Genomic DNA, 6118 nt, shown 5'->3' with positions numbered 1-6118 from the left:
GTTATTTATAACTAGAATTTATACGTTCATAAAATTTCACATTTTTACTAATTAATTTAAGCAAGAGCTAAATGGAGATATATTTCTTTAATTTTTAATTTCATCTTTTTCTTTAAATATTTGTTTTGTTCTTGTATGCTAAAACTATCCATTTCGCTTCACTTCGTAAATTTTAAGAAGCCTTCAGTTTTTTAAATTTCTGCATTCACACCGACTGTGTTTTATTTGTTGATCTCTTAAAAATATCGACGACGCACAAGTGTGTAATTCATTTTACTGTTTATAAATGTAATATTATTAGAATTATTGTCATTTTTCATGAAACTAATATCACTCTTAAAGAAAGATTAAATTTCAAACTATGTTCCTCGCCCACAGATTATATTAAGTAAAAGTTAACAGATTACGAAAATTATTGTCTTTGAAGAAGTATCCCTCTCTCACACTTCAATGAATGTAAAGATGTATAAATTATTATATGATGATAACTTACTATAATACTAGGTACCTAGTTACTAATTCATTAGGCCAATTAATCGCACCTAATATGTAATAAAAAGTAGAAAGTATTCGTAGCACTTTAGTACAATCGGGTCGAAGATTATTCTACATGCAAAAATAAATCGAAAATATACAACAAAATTGTTTCCTATGATCCTTTGTTTCTGAGATAATCGAATTTGAAAATCTGTTGGATACGCGTGCAATTGAGTAGGACTTTGCTAACGAATCTGCTCATTACATTCGTTCTTAAACCGTTTCGATCTTTGTTACTACATATTTGAAGAATAACAAAAATTGTACTCTTAAAATTTTATCAATCATTGTACTACTGTAAATATTGTAGGTCTTGACGGACGCCATCAGAAAAAAATCAACAATATTCTGAAAATATATGTTAATGGCTAGCGCCTTACCTATTCTTAATCGAAAAAAAATCCGGCAATCTTTGCCACATTTTTAAAGAAAATATTGCAAAAAATACAGATATTTTCACGCATAAATTTGTCCATAAAAAAAATATCTCCGTAAGTAACGCGATAACGACGTAAATTATGAATAAAATGTTGCAAGAATTTTTTATATCAGTCTGTATTTAAATTTTGGATTGTGGTGCCCGTGGTTTTTTTTTTCATTCTCGAGTTAATCATACGCATATAGAACAATGTTAAAGCTTTTTTACCTTTAATCAGCTATTCCTGCACCATACAACAACCCTTTCGTGGCTTCATATTCTACTTCCAACTTAGTTTTCTCTTTTTTTCAAGCAACTCTACCTTCTTTTGACGCGCTTGTGCTAGACGGTTGATTTCCACGATGCGCTCTGTATCTCTCTTGATTAGAAGATTTTCAGCGTTACGATTGACACTAATTAAGTCCATAATTGTTAATAAAGGTTTGCACCCTTCATTAAACACGAAACCCAGGCCGAAATTTTAAGAACGTTTCGTCGACAAAACGTATTTCGGAGCGAGCTGTCATTAATTATACCTTTTATAAAACATGATTTATTTAAATCGAGTAAATTTTATATATTAAATCAAATTATATTTTGAATACACCTACACTTATTGAAAGTTTCATTATAATTTTAAGTGTTTATTTCCATGCAACGTGTGAAAAGTTCATCAGAAGTCAAGTTTACTTATACTGGGTTTACGATTTCTTGTATTCCTGGATCTAATACATGCTTGCAGAATCTATACATCTGCGAATTGTGGACTGAACGTTTCCAATAGCATTCTTGAAATGTTACATTCACAGTGAAAAGACACAATAAAAAATAACGATTTTCCCAAAACTTTCGATCGGAGGGTACCCTTAATAGGTATTTTAATCCGGACGAATCGAAAACTAGTAAAAATAAAAAATTTCCTAATGCTTCTATCAGGGGTACCTAGAAATCTGAAAAAAAATCAGAAGAATCAAAACATTCGGGTTACCGAAGTTCCCTCGTAAATGTTCTCCACCGATCGTTAACATCCCCCAAAGAATTTTTATTTCAGACCATCAACAATTTCGTAACCTCTCGTTACGTTTACCTCACGTGACAAGTGTCCCCATACTTACGAACGGGAGCGTGTATGTCGCAAGCAGACGCCACCCTAATAGTATGACCCAATAAAACTCTCACGCTCACGAAATCGCATGTCATGAGGGCCCTTGCACTGACAGCCAGCCGTGCGCTCGCGCGCGCATGCATACCTGGCGCGGAAGCGAGAAACATATGGGACCCGTACTGGCGAATGATATTCGTGACACAACCCACGTGCTGGCATTCCTCGCGTCCTACCCATTGGGTCCCGCGGGATTTATTTTCGGATCCATATGACGTCACCGTGGGTTTACACGGGCCGGTTGCGCGCGGCCAAGCACAGCTGCGCCCGACCGTCCTCTCAGTAAATCCGTGGCTGGCTCGCACGCGAGTCCACACGGTCGACGATGCTGCACATCGATAACGATCGACCGACCGACCGATCGATCGATCCGTTCGCGAAACCAGTCACGGGACGGTGTTTACGTAGCCGGATTCCAGAGGTGCGTCGTTCGATCCGCGGATCGAATCGCGACGATCCACCATTGGTGGTCGATCCTCTTTCTCGCGGTGTCCTCTATCGCTGACGTTTACTCGAACGCGATCCATCGTGAATCGATCGCACTCGCGGATGTCTAATGTAGCTTGTTCTTTTTTTTTTTTTTGTTTGAATGGGCCGAGAGCTAGATACGTCTTTCCAGATATTTTGAGATGTGTGGACAGAGTCGCTCGCGGGACGGTTGCCTCGAGTGCGTTCGGAACCGGGACAGCTGCCCTAGTCATGTGATTTGTGATCCCTCAATGGTCGAACCTCGCGAAAATGTCGTTCTCCTTTTCACGATTTTTCTTCTTATTTTATCGAACGTTCTTTATGGTCGCTTCTTTGGCGTACTTGACCCGATCATCGGATCTTTCTGGTATCTTGTACGAAAATATTTTCATAAAATCTAGGACGTCGTTTTACAATTATGTTAAATATTAGAAAAATTTTTAGACGATGTGTTTGCTCGTAATAAATTATGATCTAGTAATCGCAATAACACTGTTTTTGTAATGTTGGGTGAAGATTTTAGAGCGCGGGCTCGTGGGATTATTTGGAAATGAGAGCAACCTCGAAGAATGTATAGACCACGAAGTTTACGGAGTGAAGTGGAAAATTTGGGAAATTGGCTAAATCCATTTGGGCTGGAAATGTATTAATTTTTGGGCAAAAATTAAAATTTTTAATTAAGGTTATTTCTAACGGATTCATGTAAACAAGTGTAGCTTGTCTATCGCGCGAAACGCCCGCCATGTCTGGCTTCGTCATACGGTTATAAAACGAGCGGCGAGTGTTACGATATTCCTGTCGGACATTTATTGCGGCGATTGCAGACCGGCGCGTTGGGTATTCGATTGCATCGTATTTTTGTACTTTTTTTCATTTAATAAAGGATGGAAAAAGCTTATATTGTGATACTTTATGTTCAACATAACCGTTTAGCAATGATTTCAATTGATTTGTTTCCTTATAGAGAATTGTACAAAATTATGAAATATTGAAATATTTTTTAAGTTTGTGTTCCCGTTTTTCTGAAATTATTTTAGGCAATTTTATAAAAAGAATCTCGCATTGATGTTTGAAGTATAATTTATAAGAATATAGTTACGTTTACAGTGAATAATTTAAAACTAATTTAACATTTTGCAGAGATATATATGTATTTCCTTCCGTATTTTCCTTTTATTTATGTGAGTGTAATATGAACTTCAAGAGCCATTCTGTTAGAAATTCTTTTGTAATTCTTGAATAGGTGTATGAATTCTTTTAACATTAACATTACGTCCACGAAATTAAAACAACAATTTTTCTAATAGTTACGATAGATATGCCTATTCTTAATTGAACTTTATCGAAGTTTATGAAATCTCAAAAACGAATCGTTAGACTTACAATTAGAATAATTTCATGTCGCCGTAAAAAAGGTGTCCCGAGTCGAAAACGTGTAATTTTTCAGCAGAGCGACAATAAACTGGTTTAGTACGTAACATTCCATATATTGAACAAAATGACACTAGTTACCATCTCGCATGAAGTATTAGACTTTAATTTACATTTTTCTAGATAATGGATCTATGTACTGTAAGATATTCCACGCAATAAAATGAGAACTAAAAATTTTTAACTCGTGACACTTTTTCCGCGTGGATGCAATATGAAGAATAATTTCCGAGAATTTGTCTAATAATAAGAGTTCGATTCTTATAACCAATGTCAGGATATCCATTCCCAAAAGGCAAGAATATACTGCATTTCTTCGTCTCGTTCAAACATATTTCACAAGCCTAGAATCATTTCGAACGAATGTATTTCTCATATGTATCTGTACACCTTTATTCCAAGAGGCTAGAAACGCCTGCCAATATCTGTTATTCTCCATGGAGAAACATGAAGAGAAAAAGTCGCGTGTAAATTCGTGAAAAATAACCGCGAGCATAGCCGACCAGGTTCGCGAAACCGTGGGTTTACCGTTTCGGAAGCATTCCAAAGTCAAACTCCCTCGACTCTGACAACCTGCCAAACGTCTGAGGTCACGTTACGTAAACGATGTAATATTCATTCGATTCCGCCGAAAGAATGACACTCGATCGTGTCTTTCGTGCAAAATGATATCTCGTGTGCATCGTGCTGACGCGGAAGCAAAGTATCGAAACGTGGACAAGCTACGGTGGACCAACAGCGATGGTCGATAATACGATTTTGAGCGTAGCACGCGATTAACGGATAATAAACAGAGGAACAATAATCACTGTGACGGTGTGAAATTTACGATCGTAATAATTAATTACGATCTGAAATTATTTCTAAAACAACATGATTGTTTTTCAGTCTGACAGAAGATTGTGGTGTTATCTATAATGATGTATGCATTAAATATTAAAATTTTGTGTTACCATCCACGAAAAGTGCACTATTAATGTGTTTCAATGGTTAGGGCGTTACTGAGAATTTAAAATAGTCCGTGCAACATGTAGCAGTCTGTTGCCTTTAACACTTTAACTGCCACGTCACCCAAATATGGGTGACACGTACATTGAAAAGTGTCTGGATTATTTAAACACAGTTATAAAATGTTTGCATGAAATTAATATCACAGTATAGTTTAAAACAAGACCTACAGCCTCTATTAACTGAACTCAAATATTTTCGACAATTTATGACTTAAAAAACGAAATAAAGTGTGTCTGGCTACGTACGGCCTTTTTCTCTGTGGCAGTCAACGTGTTAATAAACCAAAACCGTCTCGTTCGACTGGAAAATACTTTCCAGCCCGAGAGAATATTTGTGGATCAAAGTGGAGAGTAACATTGCCAGTACAAATGTGAAGTGAATATTTCAATATTGACGTTTTCCCTTCGGGTCGCGGGGAAACATTTCCGCTTTTGCTAAACGTGTGTTTAAAGTGGCGTGAATATTCGCGAAACAAATGTAGAAAGACGATCACGTGTCACGAAAATATTATCACTGTTTGTTTGAAAATACCGTACGTAGGTATAATATTTTTGCAAAAATTTGATTCGATAGCGATATTCGAGGCGAGTGAAAAGAATTGAACTCGAATAATTATTTATTTCACTGAATACAAGATCACAGTTTTTAGTGCAAGATTCTGAGTGATCAGTGCGATATTCAAACTTAAGCCACAATCCTCGATTCATCTGCCTCCGCAGCCAGCAACACAGTAACAGCTGGAGGCCCGAGCGAGACCATCAGCACCGCTGCGCAGAGGTCGTTAAGGAGCCCTTAAAATTTACGGCGCCCGGTAGCGCGGGATCCGAGGGTGATTGAACCCGTTACAAAAACGCGAACCGCCTGGCGCTTCGGTACCGAAAACCGGAAACATGAAGAACGCGCACCCGATCATAACAGCGGCAAGCTGCACGCCAGTCAATCCGGATTCTTCGTCCACGGACGAGCCCACGGAACCGATTATCCGACTGAAGCTGGACAAGCCGTTGCACTGGGAGTGGGAGTTGACCACGTCCGCGGACGCGCTTCCTGTGATTCAGCTGTTGGACAAAGATGGCCGTCTACTGGTCGAG

The sequence above is a fragment of the Dufourea novaeangliae genome, unplaced genomic scaffold (genome assembly GCF_001272555.1).
Source record: "Dufourea novaeangliae isolate 0120121106 unplaced genomic scaffold, ASM127255v1 scaffold12, whole genome shotgun sequence".
Lineage (NCBI taxonomy): Eukaryota > Metazoa > Arthropoda > Insecta > Hymenoptera > Halictidae > Dufourea > Dufourea novaeangliae.
The sequence above is the reverse complement of the archived record's forward strand: the minus strand, read 5'-3'. Positions refer to the sequence as shown.